The sequence below is a fragment of the Bos javanicus genome, chromosome 4 (genome assembly GCF_032452875.1).
Source record: "Bos javanicus breed banteng chromosome 4, ARS-OSU_banteng_1.0, whole genome shotgun sequence".
Classification (NCBI taxonomy): domain Eukaryota; kingdom Metazoa; phylum Chordata; class Mammalia; order Artiodactyla; family Bovidae; genus Bos; species Bos javanicus.
In genome coordinates this window covers 68,288,247-68,315,083 of record NC_083871.1, presented here as the reverse complement: position 1 = coordinate 68,315,083, position 26,837 = coordinate 68,288,247, and the positions used below count along the sequence as shown (strand labels likewise).

The window sequence follows — 26,837 nt, the reverse complement described above, 5'->3', positions numbered from 1 at the left end:
ATAGTGTTGTGGTGGTCTCTGCCATACATCAGCATGGATCATAATTATTCTTGACTTGAGTCAGATAAACTCATGGAATTTTCCATTCAAAACTAGTTGTTTTACTTTGCTGAATAATAGCAAGATTTCCATGGGTGGTAAGTGCAGAAGACAGGGACCAGAGGGTAAGATGACAAGTGAAGGATCATAGCAGTAGGAGAGAGGATTTCATCTGATCTTGACCCAGGCTATAACTGTCTGATTTCTGTCATCTTCCTGGTGTCTGTCTACCGCATTTCACAGTTCCTTCTTGGTCATAGTATCGTGTATTTGTTGTTGTTGAAAATAATAGGTTCACTATAAGTGTGCATTATTTGTTCTTACAAATGTAGAAAATCTACTTTATGAATCCCTCCAGAATATACTTTTTTTAATTGTTGTGTTGGCATTTAAAAAGCACTGTATCAGATTAAGGAAAAGAAATGGAGGCACAAGTAAATAAGATAATGAAGCTTTTTAGTATTTTTTAGTTTGTTTTTATAGACCATTATTGAATGCCCACAATGTCCTAAACAACAAATTAGACATATCCTGTGACCAGAGACTTAAACTGTGAAAGCTGGTTGAAAGGAGGTACCAGCTACATTGTAATGGATTCTGAATTTCCAGCTATTCCATCCAGAGAAGAAATTTTAAAAGGCTCTGATATTTCTCTAAGTGTTTCAAAACCTTTGAATCTCCCTCTATGTGAAATTATAATAATCCCTCTCCACCAGATTTTTCATGTCACATTCTCACATCACAATATCCAAGGGTCTGTATTCAGTCTGTATTGCTTTAGGAAAAATCCTGAAAATAGGTTACAAGAGGGATATAAAATCTCAAGCAACTCATTTGATTTATAATTAGTTATTCATACTTGACCATCTCCTACTTCCCCAGCCCCAACCCAGTGGTGAAGGGCCTTTTTTCTCTTTTTTTAAAACAAACACTTATTTAGCACTTATTTGCCAGATGCTGTTCTGAGTACTTAAAATTTTTAACTAAATAAAAATAGAAGGCATGCATTCTATATTTCATTGCAATAGAAATAGATTTTTAAAAACCATAAAAATAGCAAGGAAGAGAGGAACAAAAAAGTCTAGTAAATTTACTCTGGTTGAATAATAAATTTAGCTCTCCTGATGGACATGACATATGAAGACAACTGAGAGATTAAGTTCATTCATTCCTTGAGATAGTTAAGATTGGCTTCTTCCGAACTATAAGTAAGGTGTATACTTGGTCCATATTGTCTTCATTCTGACAGGAGGGTTTTAGTCAAAGTGTATGCCCTTGATTTTCTTGAAGATATTTACCAAGAACAGCAGCTTTAGAAGCCCATGATGGGCTTGTGGTTTTAGATCTTCTTTGCATAGTACTCACCATCTCCTATATGAAGCCCCAGGGGAGGAAATTCTTACAGATCTGAATTCCAGGAAATGGTTTGCTTCCCCTGAGGAACCGAAATATTTTCTCCTTGTGGACATGAGAATTCTTAAACCAGTTCTGTTTCTCTTTTTGCTTTGACTGCTTGATTAACACGAGGCCAAACTGACTGTTTTAACTTTGAGAACTTTTTAGAACACGGTAATGAGCATTTTACTTCCCCACAGACTAGACTTTCAGTTCCAGTTTATATTTCCTCTGGTCCCAGTTTTTAATGTAGAATGACATTTTCATGATCTACATTTTTTTGTATGTGTGTGAGTTGCTTTTGATTCTCTGCGAGTTGACTACAAAAAAGTGTTAAAATATTCAGGCAAACAAAGTTGAGGACTACTGCCATTGAAGAACTATGTTTTTCTTCTCTTTCCAATGTTGCTCTTAGCAACATTAGTCATGTGATGACTTTGAGAAGGGTATGTGGGTGGGGGATCCTGCAGCCAGCTTCCCCCATGGTTTTGGGGTGGGCCCCTCAGATGACCAGTGTCTCACACCCCAACTTCACTTGCACGCACTAGAAGTTGGAAAGCATTCAGACTGTCGAAGTTTGTTCTTCCACTGCCTTGTTCAAACCAGTGGGCCAAATCCAGCCTCAGTGGCCATGACTACACAAGTAGGCACTTTCTTGAGGCCTAAGGCAGGGTGACTCATCCAACGGCCAAATGAGCTGTGTTGGTGACTTCTTGTGTATGTTGGTGTGTTGGTGATTTCCTTGGAAGCCACATGATGGGGAAATGAGGAGTAGGAGATGCTCTCTCATCTGCCAACATATTTCTACTCATCCCTTCATCCACATTTCTCCAGCTTCCAGCATTCTTGGCACACTGTCACCACCAGCTCCTGCTTCATTTATTTGTTCCCCACTTGAATAGTAGGAATACAAGTTCTTTTTTAAAAAATATCTTTTGGTTGGCAGGCGTGTGGGATCTTAGATCCCTGATGAGGGAGTAAACCTGTGCTCCCAGTATTGGAAGCATGGAGTCTTAAACAACGAACCCCCAGGGAAGTCCTGGAATATAAGTTCTTTTTTCAGGGCATACCTTGTCATCATTAAGTTCTGTCTCCTCCTTCGTCCCATTTGCTGCACATTCAGATAACAATTGCTTTTTAATTCTACATTTCAACTCTCTTTGAATTTATTTTCCTCTGAGACTGTTAATAGAAGATTTGCATTAGTTCCCTCATGCTAAATCACTTCAGTCGTGTCTGAGTCTTTGTGATCCTATGGACCATAGGCTTCCAGGCTCCTCTGTCCATGGGATTCCCCAGGCAAGAATGGAGTGGGTTGCCAGCCCTCTTCCAGGGGATTCTCCCAACCCAGGGATCAAACCCATGTCTCTTATGTCTCCTGCATTGGCAGGTGGGTTCTTTACCACTAGCGCCACTTGGGAAACCCATTAGTTCCCTCAGCGAGTTTTATTTTGTAAAGTGGGAGATGGATTTGTTTATATGGAAAATTTGGTTTAAAAAGATTTTTGCTTGAACTTGCTAAATACTTTATACAAAAATGTTAGAAAGACTGAGCTTGTCCTTTCCTCCACCTTTAAAATTCTAGCTGAAGTTTGGTCTAGAAAATTCTATCAAAGAGCAAATAGGGAGCTGATCGTTGTTTAGCCCGTCTGTCAGGAAAAAGTCTGTTCGACAGACTATCTTTAATCCTGATACATTTCCAAAAGCATCTCAATATATGTATAGAGTGAGGACAGGCTAGAGGCAGGTAATGACCAATGGAAAAGCCCCAGTGTCTGTATCCACAGCATGTATTATATAGCAGATGATGCATTCCATAATTGCCTCAACCTTCCACCTTAGCATAAACCCATAGCTTCAAAACTCTTTAATTAGAGATATACTTTTTCTCTTGAAAGAGCATGCCTCACTAGCAGTATCACGGATCTCAACTTGCCTAGTCAGGCTAGTGCATGTCCTGAAACAGATGAGAAACTTTTGTTCATCATTTATTCACGCAATAAATATTTTTGAGAGCCCTTCACGTGCTAGGCACTGTCCAAGGCACTGGTGAATATGCTATGGACTAAAGCTGATTTTAAAACAGAAAACAAAAAATCCCTGACTTCAGGTTGCTCACTTCTCATGGGCAAGACAAACAGTAAACAAGTAAAAACATTAGCATATGTAACATGTCCGAAGGTGGTAAGTGCTGTAGAGAAAAACATTTCAGGGAAGGGGCACAGGGAGGTTTAGGGAGTGATCTAGGGGGCATCACTGGTGAGTGGACATGCAGCTGTGACCCGAAGGAGGAAGAAGTCAGAACCAGGTGTGGACTGGGGAGGAGAGTAGAGAGAGCAATAAGTGCAATGCCCTGAGGCTGGAGGTGCTCTTCGCTGGAGGAACAGCAAAGAGCAGGGTGTGCAGTGATGGGCAGAGTGGGCATGCAGGATCATATCCAAGAAAGCTGAGTAGGCTTCAGTCTGAGTGAGATGGAGAACCATACTACTAAGTCACTTCAGTCGTGTCCGACTCTGTGTGACCCCATAGACGGCAGCCCACCAGGCTCCCCCGTCCCTGGGATTCTCCAGGCAAGAACACTGGAGTGGGTTGCCATTTCCTTCTCCAGTGCATGAAAGTGAAAAGTGAAAGTGAAGTCGCTCAGTCATGTCCGACTCTTCGCGACCCCATGGACTGCAGCCTTCCAGGCTCCTCCGTCCATGGGATTTTCCAGACAAGAGTATTGGAGTGGGTTGCCATTGCCTAGAACTATAGGACAACTGTAAGGAGAGGTATCATAGCATCTGACTTACATACAGCAGATCTCCTATATACAAACAAGTTCCATTCCCAGAGAGCGTTAAGTCCAATTTGTTTCTAAGTCCAATAAAGTTAGCCTAGATACCCAACTAACACAATCACTTATATAGTACTGTACTATAATAGGTTTCACACAATAATACACAAACAACAAACCCCCCAAATAAAGAAAATATTTTAAATCTTACAGTACAGTACCTTGAGAAGTTCAGTAGTACAATACAACAGCTGGTACTTCTTGGCAGTGCCAGCTATATCACCACTGCTTTTATACGTGTTTGTGGACATCCTGGGCTTGAAATAAAGATACTGCAGTAGTGAAATCTATACAGTACTCTACGGTAAAGTACAGCAAAGCACAACCACCTGTAGAGGATGCACACATGTGACAGTATTACCCCAGACATGGGAACTAACCGACATGATTGGACATGCAAATACATGTTCGAATCTTTGAAATTTCACAACTTGAAGGTTTGTATATAGGGGACTTACTGTGTAAGAAAGTTTACTTGGCTGCCAAGTTGAAAGTAAATTGTTGGAAGGAAATAGCAAAGTGAGACCAGTTAGGAGGGTGTTCAAAGAATCTAGGTTAAAGATGATGGCAGATTGGTCCAAGGTGCAGATGGAAGAGGTGGTTAGATTCTGGATTAATTTGAAGATAGAGCCAACAGGAATTGGTGATGGATTAGGCCTGGGAAGTAATAGATGGAATTCAGGCTAAAACTAGGTTTTTGACAGCAGCAACTGAAAGGATGGAGTTGCCTGTGGGAGAAACAAGTTTGCAGGGCAAATTGAGGAGATTGTTTGCAAACTTGTTAAGTGGAAATATCTACTGGGCAGATGAATATATAGATATGTCATACAGGACCTGTCTAAAGATATAAATTGGTGGGTCATTGGCATGTTGTTATTGTTGTTTAGTCACTAATTCGTGTTCAGCTACTTTGCAACCCAATGGACTGTAGCTTTCCAGGCTCCTCTATCCATGGGATTTCCCAGACAAGAATACTGGAATGGGTTGCCTTTTCCTTCTCCAGGGAATCTTCCTGACCCAGGGAATCTTCCCAACTCAGGGATCAAACCCATGTCTCCTGCACTGGCAGGCAGATTCTTTACCATTGAGCCACCTGGGAGATGGTGTTTAAATGCATGAGACTCAATGGAATGACCTGGGCAGGGGTGAATGGAGATGAGGCAGAGAAGAGGTCTGAGTATGGAACTTGGCAGAGTCCTCCAGAATCCTCCAAGACAGTCTTCAATTCTCCTCAGTGGTCAAAGATGACATAGAAGACTATGAGACATGGAGAGTTAAGTATGGGAACCCAGGCAGTAACACTGAATAGATACCAGTAACTGACAATCTGCATGTTGATATCATGTTCCACATTAGTGGAAAAAACAAAAATAAAAGATTTTTTTAAAGTATCAATTGACCTTTCACATTTGATTTCTTTTTCTACAAAAGAGCTCCAACAGTGCCTCTCTAGGAGGAGATAGCTTCATCATGTGATAACAGTTGTGTGTGTGTGTGTGTGTGTGTGTGTGTGTGTAAGAGGAGTTGAAAGTACTAGAAATGAACTCCTTTATCTTGCTGAGAGAAATATAACATTACAGCCGAACATAGTGAAGGACCCTGAAGATGAAAAGCACAGTATATAAGTGCTAAGTGTTGTTATTCTCCCCTAGGACCTAAATCTGACTCATTATGCTGATGCAGCAATAGCAAATTAGGACATTTCCATCCTCTAGAATTCCTACCCAAATGATGAAAAGTGCAATCTATTCCCAGAGGGTGTTGACTGTTTAACACATGGGAACAGGGGACAAGCTACAATCTTAAGATCTTGGATCCCAGCTCAACAGGAGTCATGGAACAGGGCATGGCCAGGTCAGCCTCAGCTCAGAAAAGTCAGCTGCTCAATGTGATTATATTCTGTACCTGGAAATCATGTTACCCGACACCACCAGTTACTTGGGGAGAGAGCACAGAGAGGGAGGTGCTTCGCCTTCGTTACAGTCTTGCTGTATCAGCTACTAGTGGGCATGGTTGCTCTCTGGGGGAGGTGTGAGTGGCAACGTGTGGGTGGCACCAGGTGAAAAATAAGAGATAGCAAGTTGAGAAAACTTGCAACAGCTGTATATTTCCAGTTATGTTAATATGTTGCTTCTATATTTGTGCAATACAGCCCCTCTCCCTGCCTTTTCTCCCCAGCCCATGCCTTACAAGTCTGGAGAAAAAGAAAATTCTGAAATCTAAACTTGGTTTTATCCTAGGTTTGAAAATGCCACCATGTTCTCTAAATTCTAATAGATGAAATTGTTTTTCATCTTTTCGTGCCTTTAAAAAAAAAATCAGCATGACTGAAAGGAAACACCCATTGGGAACATTATGAGAGGTGACGGCCTATTTCTTCCCCCACCCCAATAACTGGAAAATCTAACCCTTATATCTTAAGGATTCTCTTGTCCTTCTCCATTTCAGCACACTAGTCATGTAAGCACTTTCTGCTTTCTCCTTATAGATTTAAATTTTGCCCTTAGCTTAGATGGAATTTGATGCTAGAAGAGAAGTTGGCTTGGTCTTTGCCTCCCACTCAGGGGAATGACTAAACCAGTGGATGAACTGGAAGCTAGTTCATGAGTTTTGGTTCCCTGGGATTTAGGATTAATGACCACAATCTCAGTAGAGATTATTAAGAGTTGGTATCCACTTCCACATATGTCCACGAATCATGAGGTGATCTCAGGCTCAGCCTCAATTTACAATGGAGTGGAAATGGAAAACAACTCATAGAGTTTTTTTTTTTTTTTTTCATCTGTCTTGTGATGTGAGGGTTTTTTTTTTTTTTTTTTGGTGGAAAGTCAGGTATCCTCAGAGTTGCAAAATCCATCATCTTTGCCTTGCAAAGAGTGAGCACATAAAATCAAGTCCCTTTTACATGAGTGATGAGGAAGGCCCATGGCTTGGAGGAGAACTGACCCAGATGGGTATTGGGAGTTTGCTCATCTCCTCCCTTAGACAGTTTGTATATTTGTCTAACTTGGACCTTAATGGATGAGTCTTCACAACATAACCTTCACATTATAGACAAACATCTCTTGAGACTGAAGGTTTACTTTCTAATGCTAAATCATCTGTCCATTCATGGTTCTGCCTTTAGCCAGTGTTAGGAGCCAAATTATTAGGGAATGGTGGTATTTATAATGGCAAATAAATGTCTCTTAGCTTGTGAATGGCAGATTTTATTGTCCTTGAGTTGATTTTCTTTTTTGTCATGGGTCTTATTTATATTTGCTTTCACATGATGTTTGTTCTGGCAAGATTGAAGTATCTGCCCGAATCTTTCTGAGAACCAAACGAGGTTTTCAGAGGCTTAAGTTTGATTAGAAAGATTTGTATTCATTCCATGCAGAAATGAGTATTCTCCTAAGAGGTGCTGATGTTGTCATTTGAAGGTGAGAAGTAGAAGAGATTTGGAAGATTGGCTTAAAAGATACAGCATGAAGATTGCTAGAGGAAACTTGGCATTGATTTTGGGAACCCCTATTTGTGTTGGAAATGTTGAGGAATACAGCAGTATTTTCTCACACCAGGATTTCCTGTTCAGTTGTGACTAGGTATGGTAATAATCAAAGTATTTCTATACCTTTGAAGCACATCTGACACCTCTGACATTTTGAACATGTTGTTAATGATAACTTTGATTTTGGTCCCTTTTGTTAACAGGGAATAATTATAGGTGGTTATGGCAGTGCTATGTTCCCCATGTTAAATACAGAAGAATAAACTACTTAGAGACAAGACGAGTTGATAGGTGCTCATTAGAGGGGGCCAGCGGCAGGGATGATGTGTTCTGGCTCTTCTCCTACCTTCTCTGTCCTCTCTCTATTTCCTTGTGTTTTGCTGTATCCACTTCCAGGTGGTTTTGTTTACACCTTCTCTTCAGAAAACTCATAGGTTCTCATAACCCAACCATCAACTCTACCCAACAGTTCCTTTATCTGTGTGTGTAGTCCTCAGCATCTCTACTCTCCAGCTGTTACTAGCATTCTCATTTGAATATGCCCCTGGTGTTTATAACTCATTATGCCCAGTACTGTGCCCAAAGCTTTCCTGTACAAACTCATGGCCACGAAGAGCCCCACCCTTTGTCTGGGTCTGTCAGAGGCACAGTTCATCCACCTTGTGCGTGCATGCTAAGTCCCTTCAGTTGTGTCTGACTCTGCGAGACCCTATGGACTACAGCCTGCCAGGCTCCTCTGTTCAAGGGATTCTCCAGGGAAGACTACTGGAGCGGGTTGCCATGCCCTCCTCCAGGGAATCGTTCTGACCAGGGATCAAACCTGTGTCTCTTATGACCCCTGCATTGGCAGGCGGATTCTTTACCACTAGTGCCACTTGGGAAGCCCTCATCCATCTTAGGGGGCAGCTTTATCTCCTCTCCATCCATTGCCCCCCTCACTGGGTCCCATCAACTTCCTTAGGCCAGTGTCCTCATGTCTTCTCTTTATTTTCCATTTCTATCACTTCAAGTCTAGCCCGTCATTACTTCCTACTGAGTTACTCCTGAGCATTCTAAGATGTTTTGACTTTTAACCCAACTTTAAAGAGATACCTAGATTTAAGTATTATCACAAAATTAGATATATTTTTTAACAAATGGAAACAAACTGAAACGTTTATCTGTTAAAAAAAAAAATTGCTGTTGAAAGTGTTTGCCTCTTACTTGTGGTTAAGTTGAAAGTTCCTCCAGGTATTGTCTTTGTTAACAGGTAGAGGGGTTGGTGTAGGATGTCATCAGTATAAAAGGGAGTGCGTTGGGACCTGTTAAACACAGCTTTGATTCTAGGAGACTCTATGCATGGACTGCATCTAGAAGTTCCTAAGCAGAGATGGGGCTTCCCAGGCGGCAGTAGTGGTAAAGAATCTCCCTGCCAGTGCAGGAGAAGCAAGAGATGTGCGTTTGGTCCCTGGGTCAGGAAGATCCCCTGGAGTAGGAAATGGCAACCTGCTCCAATATTCTTGCCTGAAAAATCCCATGGGCAGAGGAGGCTGGTGGGCTACAGTCCGTGGGGCCTCAAAGAGTTGGACATAACTGAGCGATCGAGCACATATACCACACGAACGCACACAAAAGCAGGGATGGGGTGGGATGGGAAGAGGCACTTAAAAAATGACTAAGAAAAGAAGCTGAAAATGGCCCCAAACACAATGGAGCCCTGATGCTCCCCAGGCAACCCAGACTCGGATTGTGCAGATGGCTTGTTTGGCCTGCTTTCCCATCAGGATGCCTGACTGTAGCTGAAAATTAGCCCGATTGAATTATTTGTCTGGGAGGCTACTCACTAAAATAATTACGAATCTCTTCTCTTTAAGAGTCGAGAAAAGGGCAGCTTTTCCCAGCTGGAGACTTTCTCATGGGGTAGTTTTCCCATTTGGGGTTTGGTTGGGATCTCAGCTGATTATAGTCACTATTTACCTGTCTAGAAGGTAGTATAGCCAAGCTGGGATTTCAAAGTACTAACTCAAGTGGAATCACAATGGCGAATGGACACTGTCCTCTGAAAGAATCTATTTGTAGCTATGAGTGATTCCGAACTCAAAACCCACCAGATGGGTTGGTGGGTGTGTACCTGGGGCAGGCAGCTTTGCATCTGCTGAGGGAGTGAGTCTTGTCCTCCATGAGGCCCTGCATTCATGCTTCTGAAAGCAAGCAGGGAAACAGATCTGGTTTCTGGGCTGGATTAAAACAAAATGACTAAAAGATGAAGCTTCTGTTCTAGGCAAAAAAACAACACTCACATTTAGAAAATTGGACCACATGTTAGTTGGCGCTGAGAGTCTGCAGCTAAGAATCACTTACCTGGGCCCCTCACAAAGACATGAGAAAAAAATTGACCCTGTGAAAGAGAAAAGGAAAGGAATATAATAGTTGTGAGAGTCTCTGCTTCCATCATCTCATAAATCCAGGTGAACGTTAAGTGTGGTTAGGAGCAGGTATGGGAGTGATTTACTCTGGGAACTCCGCTTTAGCATTTGTGTGCTGTTAAGTTATTTCCATACTGATAAGGCTGAGGCCAGGAACTGAGATTCCATACATTCTTCCTGTCCATATTTCCAGCACATTGACTGTCAACTCAAACCTGGGGTATTGACTGATTTTAGCGCCAGAATCCTGGAGGGACATTTTCCTTGTTTAAACCAACTACCACCGAAACCCAAAAGCCTAGGGGTTTATGAAATGGTGGATTTTCTCCCCTGGTAACACCTTCCTACACTTCGAGGAGCTGGCTGTCCTGCTGACCCAGAGGGGCTCATAAGCTATTTGGATTGGAGTGGGGTCAGGACATTCCCTGGGTAGCCAGGCACAGTGTCACCTGCTGGTGCTTCACTCTAGGACTAGGATGATCCTCACATCCCAGGAATATTGACTGCAGTCTTCCCCAGAACACTGCTGGGCTTCCCTTTGTTCTCTGCTTTCTGGGATATGAAAGTCTATTTCTAGCCCAGGTGAACTTGGGGCTCTTCTGTCTGATGGGGCCAGTTTCTCATTTGTCTCTAGAGTGAAATGAAATGCTGAAAGGTCTTTACATTCAGTGTGTCCTCTAAGGACACGTTTTCAATAAAACTCACTAGCATTGGCAGAATCAGACTCTTGTGTACATAGATGATGTTTTGCCTTTTGACCTGAAGGTGAATGTGAGCTGTTTTATTGGACAGCTTTGGTGCTAGAAGGATGGATCTTCCCACCTGCAAGCTCTCCCTTCATCATCTGGCTTGGTGGATGCTTCCCCAGTCTTCTTCGTGAAGTGGGGTGAACCCTGCATTTGGGTTCCATGTGGCTGCAGCCCAAGCATCCCTGAGATCTGAGTCACGGGCAGAGCACACCATCTGTTACATGAAAACTTTGAAAGCTGATCACAGTGCTGACCGCTCCTGCCAGAGCTGGTGCCAGGTGCCTCTGTTCTCTGTGGCTTTATGTTTGGGTGGGGACTTATTTGGGCTCTGCAGACAGTCCAGTCCCCAAAGAAGAAAAGCAGTCATGTTTTTTGTGTGCCTGTCCAGGTGATTGACTACAGATGATGCAGTGCCCGGCATTTTGAATCATAGCCGCTCTCAAAGAAGTCATCCCCTTCCTGGCTTCTCTTGGAATTTCTTGTTATGCACAGAGCTTAGGAACTTTCCCAGAGGATTTATGAATGTGAGCAATTGCTGGATTCGTTGGCACAGTTGGTTCAGGCATTCCTGTACTTTTCAGGGCAAGCCTGGAATCTGCTGTGCTCTCTGATGCAGAGTGCCTATGAACCCCACCCTTCCAGCCCCATTTGACTGGTCCCCAAGTGACCGAAAGGGAGCAACACAGTCCCAAATCCTGGCAGCCTCTCTTGTGGTGTGCTGTGCCAAAATGTGACTTGCACCCTGCTATCTCTGTGCGGCTGGTCCCCCTGAAAATGGCTTCCCGGCTCCTCCTGCACTCACTGCAAAAGCCCCGGTGTGGATTGTGGAGAAGTAAGGCGGAGTGTTGTCTAAATTTAGGATGAGAGCAAGAAATCCAGACTCCGTCCCATCACTTTCTAAAAGTCACGTGTGACTTTATTTTCTCACCAGTAAACGGGACTTTTTAGCTACCTTGGACATACGTAGTTCAAATATATTGATATCTAGAGCATAGAAAATAAAGCTAATTCTTAAGTAGATGGTGTTAGATTCACATACTACAATTGCGTCTCACCTTGTACTTTTTTTTCTGCTGTTGCCCTAAAGAAGTGTCCTGAAAGGGGTTCTGGGCCAGAAATCCAAGTGTGCTTTCACAGAGTCAGCTCAGCACTAGTGATGTCGCAGCGTCAAAGAGCATTTCTCCCCTGCACAGCGGGAGGAGGGGAACAGCTCCTTGATCCAGATTTCTGCTAGACATTTTTATCTGTATCATAGTAATGCACACATTCACAAGTACATGTCTTAGGCAAAGTGGGCCATTAGGCTTTGTGAATAAGTCCTTGCTTTTCCGACTGCTACTGTGGATTGCTCCCTGTGTCCAGTTCAACACCAGATAAAAGAGACTTTTGATGTCCCAAGTACAGCTGCCTGCTGCCCTCTGATTTTGAAGGCAGCATGCCTGATCTGTCCCTCAACCGGGTGTGAACTTAGGGGTGATTTCCCATTAACGGTGATGGATGTGCACAGATACAAACACTCACACACACACACACACACACACACCCTCCCATGGACCCCCTTGTGACCAGAAGCACATATTGCCAGACAGCTGGCCAGGGCCAGGGGTGCAGTCTGTGATCACAGGAGAGAGGAGCTGCTTTGACCTCATTAGTGCCGTTCTCCTAATTGAGTCTAACATTCACAGACTATAGCTACCCGGGTGCATTTTACAGAGAAAAATCTGTTAATAACATTGGTTGAAGAGTCCAAGCACTATTTGCTCTTGTGAGATTTTTGGTGTTGCCCCTCCTAATGTCTACTGCCTTTCAGCAGAATCTGATGATGCTACAACAAGCATGCCTGAATCAACAGTGGTTTGTGGCTGTCAGAGAACACGGAGATCACACATTTCTATCTCGGTCAAACTGAAAGTATAGAGAAAAGCCTGAGAAATGCTTACAGAACAGGGGACATCCTATATGTCTCTGATCTGAGCCTACAGGTGGGTGTTAGAAGGGAGAGAATATGACGGAGGCTTTGGGTGTATGTTAGGAATGGCTTGAAAGGAAGTTTGCCAGTCAAATACTTTACTTGGACTCTGTGGGATTTATTCGTCCTCTGGACTTACTGGCTTTTAATTAAAGAGTAAATTCCACTCCAGTAGAACCATGCCCTGTGCATATGGAATGGTTGATTGTCTATACTTCTCAAACATTTGTTGATGGCTTACTCTGCTCACAACTCTTTCACCCAGCTCCTGCTCCTTCATTTGGAAGTCCTAGCCCTGACTTCCTCATCCCCTGTTGGAGGTGGGGGATGTTTGTCAAGCCCTTTTCATGGGTGACCCTGAGACCATCTGCCATATTAGCCAGCCAGAGAATGAGGTCTAGACCAAGATAACTAATATTTTCATTTGTCTTTGCATTCCATAGAAAAGAATTAGAGACCAATTCTGATTCTTCAAGTGGTCTTCGTTTTCTGCATTCCCCCTCACACATCCCAATAGAGGTAACCTGCGCCCCGTGCCAAATGCCTTTCCCAACAGCTGTTTGGTGATTCTGTGTCACTGGGCTCACTGTAAAATCAGGCATATCCTTTTAATTACCTGTTCATATTTCAGCCATGCTGAGCTCCATGGCACTGAGAGAGGGGATAAACCTTCATTGTAATGGATTTTTAGTAAGACTATCTCAGAGATAAGAGTCCTAAATCTTGGCAGTCTCTTTAGAGCACACACTTTGTGATTGCACACAAATTCTTGGCTCCCCAGAGCCGTGTTGTAAGTGGAGTGCACTGTGCAGGGCTAGGTAATAAGATACTGCAGATACATTTGAGAGCAAGGTACACTTCTGCTTTATTTATGAAGATAGACATGCTGGTTGAGGGCTTAATCACAGCTGATAAATCATTTTAAGAAAGCCTATTAGAACCATATGCTGATTTTTTTGCATTAATATAGTGTGTCTGTTTCTAGTCTAATAAGACAGGATTTTCTCTCATGCTCTCTGTGTCTCTCCAGTGTGGACTATTTATCTGTTTAAGTGGTATCACTTGTGTGGGAGCATTTATCTCTTTAAGAGGTACCATTAATAAAAGAAGGTGAAAGGGGGAAGGAAACATGAGCGAAGGGGCCCATTGCACAATGCCTGTGTGTGTGTGTGTGTTTGTGTGTGTGTGTGTTTATGGTATTACAAAGGAAAGAGTCAAAAAGCTGAGAACAGGAAACATCTCAATTAGAGTTTCGGAAGACTGTGGATTGGTCTTCACTCAGCATAAGGTAGTCATTTCAGCCCAGGTGGTTATAATACTGTAGTAAAAGATTATCTGAATACGGGGGAGTGTGCACTGACATTTTGGTTACCTCACTTCTCCCCAAGCTAGCAGAGGTCTGCCCCAGGAACAGGTCCCAGGGCTCTTTAATGAGAGACATATTGGGGCTCCAACTTGGAGCCAAGTTCTGTTTATCACTAATTGCAGGGGTGCCTTGCAGATCTTTTCTATTATTTCCTGATTATACCCCTGCTCTTTTTATTATCTTGCCAAAATTCAAACAGTAATAATTGCATGATTTGTTTATTTATAACCCCTTCTATTGTGCCAATCACTGTATTTAATAGATTTTTAAAACAGTGATAGCCTTTACCAAATTAATGGATGTCTTTTATCTTCCACAGAGAAGCCATGTATTGGTGAATCTAATTTGGCATTCTTCAGAGTGTTTCTATGACCCTCCCTCCCCAGAATCTTGTGTTTTTGATCATATAAATTAGGGCTGATTTTGGTGCACAGAGAGAGCTTGCATGCAAGGAAGATGTTTTAGGAAAGGATGTTAATGTATCCTGTAGGAGTACATCCACGTTGGGGTCTATGACTCCTGAGTTTCTTTGCAACTCAATTTTTGTGATTTCTCTGAAAACTGAGTTTAGAGATAAAGATACATGAAAAGCCCATTTTATACAAATTTAGACATAGTGGGGAAACCTGACACCAAATGAATTGGAATTGAGATTATGAACTAGTAATCATAAAATTCACTACCATTCATTTATGGGTCCCTACTCTTTGTCAGACACAGTGACAGAAGTTTTGTTTGCATTATTCCCTGATCATTACAACAATACTATGAGTGTTTTTACCTTCATTTAACATAATAAGAAGCTAAAGCTTATTTAGTTTACTGAAAGTGACCAAGCTCAAAGTTGCAGATCCAGTATCTGTACATAGGTCTGTCTGCTGGATGGAGAAGGAAGTGGCAACCCACTCCAGGATTCTTGCCTAGAGAATCCCATGGACAGAGGAACCTAGTGGGCTACAGTCCACAGGGTTGCAAAGATTCGGACACGACTGAGAGACTAACACACACACACACACACACACACACACACACACAGAGTCAGCTGGAAAATTCCTGTGCTTCCCATTATTTCAGATCACCTCTATTGCCTCTATCTTCATCCCCTTATGGTACCTGTGTGTTTTAACATACGTGCTAATTTACTTTAAAAAATGCTCAGTAGAAGCTTTGCAAAGCATCATGCTCTGCTTGATCTGCACAAATACATGAAAAAATCTTGAGTGCACCCACCCACTCTACCCTGGTCTTTAAAAATTCTCCTCTAGGCCTCCAGTCTCAGCCCCAAATTCTTCCATGTTCTGTAGCAGTGGCTGCAGTAACACAGCTGACCCTGAAATCTCAGGGAAAAAAAAAAAGGCTGCTTCTCTCCACAATACATTTATCAATGTCACTGAGGTCACACAGTCCCCCCGCCACTGCCCTGCTTACCAAAATACATAATTCCCGGTCCAACCCAGACCCGGGACAATCTTCTCATCTCTAGGGTTGTAACATGCTCCTGCTGTGGGACATTTCCTTCCTTGCCTGGTCCTGATGACCTCTGTTTTCCTGGAATAAAATGAACATTTGCTGAGTGGGGCTGTATTTGGAATTTACGTTAGATTCTAATAGAGTAATACCCGGGGGAATGACTGCCCCCAAGGAGAGAGCACTCTAAAGAGAATGCTGCTGTGTTCTCTTAGGACATTGCTTTGGATTGGGCAATGGGGGTTGCTACACCATTATTTCTGGCTGTGATAGGAATTGGGGCAGCAGGATAGAGTAATTTCTGATACGTAGGCTGTGGTCAGTGTTATATTTATATTTAACCGTTGGATTTTAAAAGAAAACTTTGCCATGAACCTCTCTCCAACTTCAACTTCCTCCACTGGAAATATTTCTATTCTGTCCTCCCGATTCAATCCAGCAAACTTTTATTGAAGGCTTAATATGTCCCAGGTGTTGTACTAGGTGGGCCAGGTGCCAAGGCTATGTTCTAGTAGGGGAGCCGCTAGTCTAAGGGTCTGGGGGGTAGGTTTGGCTTTCTTGATGGGTCCTAAGCTCCTGTGGAATCAGGGGTACAATGGAAGTAACAGTGACTATGGCAGCTCAGTTTAGCTGCAGATTCTTCATGACCTGACCCTTACTTAATTTATCAGTTTTCTTTTTTGTGTTATTTTCTGTCATGTGTTTTCTGCTCCAGAAAAGTGGAATAAGACCTCCCTTCCCTAAATTCCTAGTAACTCAGACAGTAAAGAATCTGCCTGCAATGCAGAGACCCAGATTCGATCCCTGGGTCAGGAAGATCCCCTGGGGGAGGGAATGGCAACCCACTCCAGTATTCTTGCCTGGAGAATTCCATGGACAGAGAAGCCTGGCAGGCTACAGTCCACAGGGTCGCAAAGAGTTGGACACGACTGAGCAACTGTCACTTACTCCCTAAATCTATCTGTGGCTTCCCCACCTCATTGTGCTTACGTACACAGTTATCTTCACCCGGAAGGTTTTCCCCTCTGCTCATCTTTGACCAAATCTAACCCATCTGTGAAAGCCTATGTCAGATGCCACCCCCATGAAGCCTTCTCTAATTCCTCCTCACCTGATGCGACCTTGGCCTCCTCTGAATTCCCACATTGCTTTTCAAGCACTTCTTACGGCACTTCTCCCTGCCTATCTCATGTTCTCATATTTACTGCATTTTCCCATCTGCCCTGGACCGTAAGCCATGTTGTTGCAAGGTACTGCCTACCCCTTCCATCACTCCCAGCACCATTGCCTCACTTGTGGAAGAAGTTTCATGAAGAATTATTAGAATGAGTGAATAAATGAACATGAATGCGTACATGAATGAATGTCTTCATGCAGCAAAATTACCTGGTTTATCTGTGGCAAGGAGAGCTGAAGTGCCTTCTACAGCATTTTGAGAGACATCTTAAAGAGTTTCAGTATCCATTTTCCTTTTAAGAAATTTGCTAATTCATGAAAGAGATAGGATGACTGAGGATGAAAAATATCCAAGAACATCAGTTCAGTTCAGTTCAGTTGCTCAGTTGTGTCCGACTCTTTGCGACCCCATGAATCGCAGCATGCCAGACCTCTCTGTCCATCACCAACTCCCGGAGTTTACCCAAACTCATGTCCATCAAGTCAGTGGTGCCATCCGGCCATCTCATCCTCTGTCGTCGCCTTCTCCTCCTGCTCCCAATCCCTCCCAGCATCAGGGTCTTTTCCAATGAATCAACTCTTCGCATGAGGTGGCCAAAGTATTGGAGTTTCAGCTTCAGCATCAGTTCTTCCAAAGAACACCCACGGTTGATCTCCTTCAGAATGGACTGGTTGGATCTCCTTGCAGTCCAAGGGACTCCCAAGAGTCTTCTCCAACACCACACAATTCTTCAGTGGTCAGCCTTCTTCACAGTCCAACTCTTACATCCATACATGACCACTGGAAAAACCATAGCCTTGACTAGATGGACCTTTGTTGGCAAAGTAATGTCTCTGCTTTTCAATATGCTATCTAGGTTGGTCATAACTTTCCTTCCAAGGAGTAAGCGTCTTTTAATTTCATGGCTGCAATCACCATCACAGTGATTTTGGAGCCCAAAAAAATAAAGTCTGACACTGCTTCCACTGTTTCTCCGTCTATTTCCCATGAAGTGACGGGACCAGATGCCATGATCTTAGTTTTCTGAATGTTGAGTTTTAAGCCAACTTTTTCACTGTCCTCTTTGACTTTCATCAAGAGGCTTTTGAGTTCCTCTTCACTTTCTGCCATAAGGGTGGTGTCATCTGCATATCTGAGGTGATTGATATTTCTCCTGGCAATCTTGATTCTACCTTGTGCTTCCTGCAGACCAGTGTTTCTCATGATGTACTCTGCATATAAGGTAAATAATCAGGGTGACAATATATGGCCTTGACGTACTCCTTTTCCTGTTTGGAACCAGTCTGTTGTTACATGTTCAGTTCTAACTGTTGCTTCCTGACCTGCATACAGGTTTCTCAAGAGGCAGGTCAGGTGGTCTGGTATTCCCATCTCTTTCAGAATTTTCCACAGTTTATTGTGATCCACACAGTCAAAGGCTTTGGCATAGTCAATACAGCAGAAATAGATGTTTTTCTGGAACTCTCTTGCTTTTTCGGTGATCCATCGGATGTTGGCAATTTGATCTCTGGTTCCTCTGCCTTTTCTAAAACCAGCTTGAACATCTGGAAGTTCACGGTTCACAAATTGCTGAAGCCTGGCTTGGAGAATTTTGAGCATTACTTTACTAGCGTGTGAGATGAGTGCAATTGTGTGGTAGTTTGAGCATTCTTTGGCATTGCCCGTCTTTGGGATTGGAATGAAAACTGACCTTTTCCATTCCTGTGGCCACTGCTGAGTTTTCCAAATTTGCTGGCATATTGAGTGCAGCACTTTCACAGCATCATCTTTCAGGATTTGCAATAGCTCAACTGGAATTCCATCACCTCCACTAGCTTTGTTTGTAGTGATGCTTTCTAAGGCCCACTTGACTTCACATTTCAGGATGTCTGGCTCTAGGTAAATGATCACACCATGGATATTATCTGGGTCATGAAGATCTATTTTGTACAGTTCTTCTGTGTATTCTTGCCATCTCTTCTTAATATCTTCTGCTTCTGTGATGTCCATTACATTTCTGTCCTTTATTGAGCCCATCTTTGCATGAAATGTTCCCTTGGTATCTCTAAGTTTCTTGAAGAGATCTCTAGTCTTTCCCATTCTGTTGTTTTCCTCTATTTTCTTGCATTGATCACTGAGGGGGGCTTTTTATCTCTCCTTGCTCTTCTTTGGAACTCTGCATTCAGATGCTTATATCTTTCCTTTTATTCTTTGCTTTTCACTTCTCTTCTTTTCACAGCTATTTGTAAGGCCTCCCCAGACAGCCATTTTGCTTTTTTGCATTTCTTTTCCATGGGGATGGTCTTGATCCCTGTCTTCTGTGCAATGTCACGAACCTCTGTCCATAGTTCATCAGGCACTCTGTCTATCAGATCTAGTCCCTTAAATCTATGTTCTCCAAGAACATAGTTATGGGTTAATAGCAATACTGTGTAGAGAATCTTGAATTGAAAGCAAGAAGGCTGTGAATGAGAAATTCATCTGTTCATTCAGCAGTGTGTTATACCTGTCAGTCATTGGTATATATAAGGTATCATTTAAGATGTCAGCATTTACAATAAAGTGTTTTGTGCTGTAGTAGTAAAATAGGCCAAAGCTAAAGATTTCTTAATGCATTATTGTGTGTATGTCTGTGTGAGGTAGAGTGGTAGGTTAGGTAGGTTAAGTAACCTGACGTTGTGAGCCTTGGTCTTCTCAACTGTAAGATGGTGAAGCTAATTATTTATCGCATAAGGTGTTCTTGAAGATGGATGAACTTGCTGTGTAAAGCACTGCAATGTGAATGCAGTGGTGCTCAATAATTCTTATTTTCTTCCCCTTCAGTATACGTATACCCAAGGATCAGAGGCTGCTGAGACTTTAGTGCCAAATCTGTGATGGAAATTAAGCACATACACTGTTCCCAAAATTTTTACTGGATTTTAAGTGGTAGTTGTGACTCAGAAGTGCCTTTCATCACTGCGGTGGGCCAAGAGACTAAAACCTTCCAAAGGCTTTAGTCACAGCTCAGAGGTGGGTTTGGTGTCTATGATCCATACCCAGCAGGAGATAGTCTCTTGTTGTTATAGGTGATTCTTATATAAATCCAGAGTCTCAGAGCTTCCCGCAAATTTCCTTTCACTACCCAGGTACTGAGTATACCCACTATTTATTTTTAGGAAGGTTTAGCAGATGTGGGCTAGGCTGACTTCCAGGTCAGAAGAATTGTTCAAGGATGCTTTCTTCCAAGCAATGTAATAGAAGTTCCCATGGAACAGATTGGAGTGAAACTTTATCATCTCTAGAACACAGTCATCTGTTCCTCAGTTATTTATCCACAGAATTGCTGATCTCGCAGATACCATCTTACATAGTCTTCTTTGACATTTAAGTAGCTTCCTGGAGTGATATGTTTCTTCCAGTGTCTGGATGTTGAGGACCACCAGAATTTTGGTTACTGTAGAACATTGCTGGTAAAAAAAAAAAAAAACAACCTTCCTTGGGGCAGATCTATCATCAAGGTTGATCTTGCCAAACTATGAGTCCATAGTTTAGGCAAGTTTGGCCTGATTGGAAAACACAGTCTGCGTGGCCATGTGGCCTGGGCATGCTGGAAATTTCAAAGCCAGCTACACACTAGAGAGGCGCTGCTTGGCTGCCAGTCCTGGTCCTTCTGGGGAAGTGGTCCAGGAGAGAATATGGATATGTTCAAGGTCCACACCAACTTGGAGCACAGGCATGAACCATTCAGTTCATTCATTCTTGTTTTCTCTTTTGTCATGAATATTATGGACCCAGTGAGGCCCTCTACTCTCTACGTGTGGTATTTAATTTATCCACACTTTAAGACCCAGACTCTAACCTTGGTGGCTCAGACGGTAAAGCGTCTGCCTGCAATGCAGGAGACCTGGGTTCAATCCCTGGGTTGGGAAGATCCCCTGGAGAAGGAAATGGCTACCCACTTCCAGTGCACTTCCAGAGCACTTCCAGTACTCTTGCCTGGAAATTCCCATGGATGGAGGAGCCTGGTAGGCTACAGTCCATGGTGTTGCAAAGAGTTGGACATGATTGAACGACTTCTCTTTTTAAAGAAAGACCCAGACTCTACACCCCTTACCAAGAATGAGAAAACTGGGAAATATTAAATCCATGATGGTGGCAGAATGTTTACTCTTTCACCTTGTATCAAAGGAGGGCAATTCCATCAGGGAATTAGAGCTGAGACATGGCATGCACCCTGGCTAGTTGCAGTGATTCTTGCTGAAATGGGCTTTTCCAGTTTCAAAGAACTAGTTTGGAACCATCACAACCACGATTACTATTATCCCTTCCTAATTACGAGCTGAAAGACCAGCCTTCTGCCCCAATAAAAGCCTGTCCTTGGGACTTCCTTTGCAGTTCGGTGGTTAAGATTTCACCTTCCAATGCAAAGGGTACAGGTTCGATCCCTGGTTGGGGAGCTAAGATTCCACATGTTTCATGGCCAAAAAACCAAAACATGAAACAGAGGCTGTATTGTAACAAATTCAATAAAGACTTTATTTTTTTTTTAAACTTTATTTTATTTTTAAACTTTACATAATTGTATTAGTTTTGCCAAATATCAAAATGAATCCGCCTCAAGACTTTAAAAATGGTTCACATTAAAAAAAAAATCTTAAAAGCAAAAAGAGCCTGCCATCCTTTCTTTCTTTTTGCTGCTAGAACCAAATACCAAGGTCAGTGCCACATAGTACTTCTATTTTATGGTTTACCAAAATGCCTTCCCTGGAAAACTACTCCTGAGAAATAGGCGGCATCAGAATCACCAGCATCACCAGTATCATCACCTGGGAACTTGCTGAAAGGACAGAATCTGGGGCCCCACTCCAGACCGATTCTCTAAGTCTGAGCATGGCAAGTCCCAGAGGGTGATACCACTGGTCTGGAGACTGTACTTTGAAAACCACTCTTGTAAGGAACTTCTGCTCTATGCAGTCCTTTGTCAAGAGGTTCACTATTTGTTTAACTTCATCCTTCTCTTAGGGGTTCACAATGTACATTGGCATTTTAAGGGCTTGAAGAGGTCCTGAGTGAAAGAAGCCTTGTTCAGCCCACCATTTTTCTAGCTTCTAGTTTGACCACAGAACCCTTTTATTTCTGTGGAATAGCCCTTAATGTCGCATGGAGCTCGAATCCTTTGAAACCATCTTTGCATGACTGCCATGGAAAGAGCTTGAGATATCCTGACTTATTGGTTTTGTGGCCTTACCAAGTCACCTGTCTTTTCTGAGCCTCTATTTCTATCTACCTCATAAAGTTATGGTGAGGTTTAGGTATAATTACATGTAAAGGGTCTAGCAAATAGCTTGACACGTAGAATATACTTAGTAAGTAGAAAGTATATTTTGTCTAGCTCATGTCAGGGGTATGTTGACATTTGTTCCACCCATACTCTCTTTTAATGTATGGTCACTCTGGGACATTTTGAATGTGTCCAGAGATTTCTTGAAATGTGGGCCCTTAGTGTCAGTCTTCAGGTGAGCAGATCTTCTTGATGTGAGCTCTAACTCTGTGTGTGCTAAGTTGCTTCAGTCGTGTCTGCTCTTTGTGACTCTATAGACTGTAGCCCACCAGGCTCCTCTGTCCATGGGATTCTCCAGGCAAGAGTACTGGAGTGGATTGCCATGCCTGCCTTCGAGGGATCTTCCCAACTCAGGGATCGAACCCACATCTCTTACGTCTCCTGCATCAGCAGGTGGGGTCTTTACCACTAGCACCACCTGGGAAGCTCAGGCTCTAATTGAGTTAGCGCCAATTGTTCTGTAATTGTCAAAGGAAATATTTTCACGATGAAGAAAAATAGCCAGCAGGATGGTTTTTGAGAATGCTGTGACATTAAGTGTAAACAGCATTTTGATTCTAAATTATGTGAAAGAAATGTGTATGCTTCGGTGTGCTATAAAAATGAATGAGTGTGATTATAATTATTACTGCCTTAACAAATGTTCTAGGTTAAAAAAAAAGGCTCGTCATTGCAGAATTAGTGTGTTTCTCTAGAAGGGAAGAACATGATATTTTCAAGGAAGAATATGATATTTCTTCCCCTTCCTTGGCCATCCTCTGACTATTGTCTGTCTCAGAATATCTTTGAGGGGAACCTCTACAACTTTCTGGGCTATCTTGGGCCTGTCACTTCAAGAGTGGACCTCAGAGAGGCAGTGAGAGGGTAGAGCATCAAGTGACTTTCAATAACTGCCCATAACCAGGGTCACACCTCAGTCCTTCTGACGCAACAGACTTGGACACAGGGGACTGTGATTTATGAGGAAAGGCAACCGATTTTTGGTTCTTCTGTGGGAGCAACTGGGGAGCTATGGTCTGAGCGTGCAACAGGTTTCCATAAATTAACTGTGTGACCTGCTGGCCTCTTGGGAGGAGATGGGTTCCAATGTTCCCAAAATACAGGGAAGAGGATGATTGACTGTGAGACTCAGCAAAACCTGAGGCCTAGGGAGTAGATGTTGAGGGAGGGAAGGGAGCCTTCTCAGTATGGGTCTCTGCAGGGAGCCCTTTTGGCAGGCAGAAGAGGGTGGATCAGGAAAGTAGGAAAGGAGTGAGGCAAGGGGAAAAAAATCACAGATGTCCCAAGTTTCCACAATTTTATCAGAAAATTTTCCATGACTCATCTTGTGCCTTTCCCCCAAATTTAATATGATAAAACCACTGCCCCAAGTATAATTAAATTGCAATTATCCAAGACTAAGAGGGTGGTGCATTTTAATCAACCTCTTCAGTCCCTCCACCACCCAATCCAAAGTGGCAAAAATAAAGGCACAAACCATCTATCTCCCTTCTCCCATCCTGATTCCCTTGCTCTATGGCCTTCTCAGAAGGGGAGCCAAACAGAAGGCATTCCAGAGTAATTTCCTCCCACTCAAAAGTAGTGAAATAAAGTGAAAACCGCAGAAGGGGAGCTGAAAGACTATGGTTTTTGCTTATTTGTTTACTGAGCCCAACTCCAGGGTATTTTCGGCTCCAGCACACTTTGCATTGTCTTTCAATACGGTAATCTGCCAGGGAAGTTGCTTTGATGGTGGAGCAGGGGCAGGGTTTAGGACACTTGATCACAGCACTAGCTACTTCTTGCTTGGCACCTACAATCTGCCAGGTGTCTTCCAAACATTATCTCTTATCCTAATAAGAGGCCCATAAGACAGGTTTTATAACTTATAATTTTACTGGTAAGAAAGGAAGCTCAGAAAGTTAGTTACTTGCTCTTAGTCACTCAGTGGGCAGAGCAAAGATTTAAAAATTCAAGACGGTCCAATTCTAAAAGTCCTTTCTGATCCTGGGAAGGAGCAGCTATGAATGGAACAGGAACAAAAGCAGTTCAGAGTTGCTGTTCTTGCTTTTGAATGTCTCCAGACTGTTTGTCACAGGCTCCCCATCCACCCAACCCTTGTTTGCCTCACTACAACTGGCTAAGGAGGGTCATGCTTGACCTGGAAGGTGCTGAAAGACCTGGCACTGAGTGCAGCTCATCGAAGGGGACCGGGTTCGCCATTGCTGTGACCTGGGAAGGTGCTGTGGTCCAGCTGGACCCCTCTCCAGCTGCTCTGAGGTGGCTTGGGCTGCTGTCCAGAGTGCACTAAGCCATAGCCAATGTCAAGGGCTCCTAACATCCAAGCAGGAAACTGTGACTGAAAAGCTGAAAAAACATATGATCCCATAAAAAGCCGCCTCTGGGGAAACAAGCCATTAGTCAGCCTTATTTATTTATTTTTCCTTCTTGCTGCAAAGTTCAATACCAACGAAAGGGCTGTGATTATCATATAAAAGGCTATGCAAAATTGCCCTCCTTGTACAATGTTGAAGAAAACCTCACCCTGGCCCTTCCTTTACCCTGGCCCTTCGCCACAGTTAGCTTTGTTTGTGTTCTTCGGATTCCTAATGCTTTGACCACAATTGTGATGGCCCACGTTGGAGCACAAGTGTGTCTCAAAATAAACAAGCAGAGTTGGAACTCTCCAGAGCCTCCTCTCATCTCCACCCGCACTTCAGCCTTTTATCCTGCCTGATGACGGAGGCTGGAGGAATGGGGTGTCGGTGGCCTTATTAAGACAAGATCTTGCTCAGGAAAAATGTGCTTAATGAGCTTAGGAAATACCTTGTGGTCATGAAAGAGTAATAAAATATCCGCTCTCTTGGGCAAGATCAGGAAACCTTGACTGTCCATTCAGAGTTTTTGCCAGTTTTACTCAGGAACGTGCTTTTGGAAGGTCAAATGGTTTTTTTCTTTTAATGGGTGGCAGGAAAAAGACACAATATAATCTTTTGAGGAAAGCCCCATGGTCAACCCATGGATGCAGGAGAACCATGCCTCCTGTCCTTTAGAGATCTCTTCTAGAGATGTCAAGTTGTTTTTTTTTGTTTTTTGGTTTTTTTCCCCCTTACCATCTGTATTAGCTTCCTAGGGCTTCTGTAACAAAGTACCATGAACCAAGTGGCTTAGAACAACAGATATATATTGTCTGACAGTTCTGAAGCCTGGAAATCCAAGATCAAGATGTCAACAGCGTTGATTCCTTCCGAGAGTTGTGAAGGAGACTCTGTTCCATGCCCTTCTCCTAGGTTCTGATGATTTGTTCCAATTTGAGGGTGTTCCTTGGCCTGTATATCCACCTTCATATTCATATAGTGTTCACCATGTGGATATGTCTCTATCCAGCCTATCCCCTTTTTATAAGGACACTAATCATGTTGGATTAGGGGCCTATCGTACTCTATCTTAACTAATCATATCTGTAACTACCCTGTTCCCAAATAAGGTTGCAGGGATATTAGGGCTTAGAATATCAGCAAATGAATTTGGGGAGGGGTGCAATTCAACACGGCTTCCCTGGTGGCTCATACTGTAAAGAATCTGTCTGCAGTGTAGGATTCCTGGGCTCAATCCCTGGATTGGGAAGAGCCTGGAGGGCTATAGTCCATGGGGTCACAAAGTGTCAGACACGACTGAGCAACTAACACTTTTTTTCACTTTACAATTCAACACATAATATCATCAGATGGACTTATCCAAGTTCTTTTAGTTAGGAATTCTGAAATTCAGCCAATAGATGAGTGTGGAGATCCCAACTAAAAACTGAAGTTGAAATTTTATCAATGTAAAATTACTCATGGTGTTTGAGACTTTAAAATTTGCTCATGAAGCAGAGTTTTGTAGGGCTTGAGGTAAGCATATCATGAGGACACTCTAAAAGTCCTGTGGAGAGGCCCATGTGGCCAGGACATGAGGCCTCCTGTCAAGACAACTCTGAATGAACCATCTTGAAAACTGCCCCTCCAGCCCCAGTCAAACCTTTAGATGAGAACAGCCCCAGCTAATGTCTTGCCTGTAATCTCACAAGAGATCCTAAGCCAGAATCATTCAGCTACACTGCTACCAAATTCCTAATCTAGAGAAACTGCTGCTGCTGCTGCTAAGTCACTTCAGTCGTGTCCCACTCTGTGCGACCCCATAGGACGGCAGCCCACTAGGCTTCCCCATCCCTGGGATTCTCCAGGCAAGAACACTGGAGTGGGTTGCCATTTCCTTCTCCAATGCATGAAAGTGAAAAGTGAAGGTGAAGCCACTCAGTCATGTCCAACTCTTAGCCACCCCATGGACTGCAGCCTACCAGGCTCCCCCATCCATGGGATTTTCCAGGCAAGAGTACTGGAGTGGATTGCCATTGCCTTCTCCTATGAGATTTTAAATGTTTATTTAGAATTTATTGTTTTCAGAAACTGAGTTTGGGGTTAATTTGTTATGTAGCAACAGAGATCTAATAGAGCTTTCCTGTTACCCCCAAATCTGGAAAACCAAATCTGTATCTACTTTGTGAATGGTATTATCCTGACAACACTGAGGAGGAAAGTTAAACCAACAGAGACACAGGCCTTAGGGGTAAGACATTTTTCTGGTTGTATTGATTTGCTTTCCTTTTTTTAAGGAAATGGAA

The 26,837-nt window shown here is 43.0% G+C and overlaps 1 protein-coding gene across 7 annotated transcripts in view; it reads left to right on the top strand.

Annotated features, from left to right (window-relative positions):
• The window catches only part of CREB5 (cAMP responsive element binding protein 5), a 439,607-nt gene that overhangs the window by 98,150 nt on the left and 314,620 nt on the right, over window positions 1–26,837 (top strand). The gene's annotated exons all lie outside the window — the stretch shown is intronic.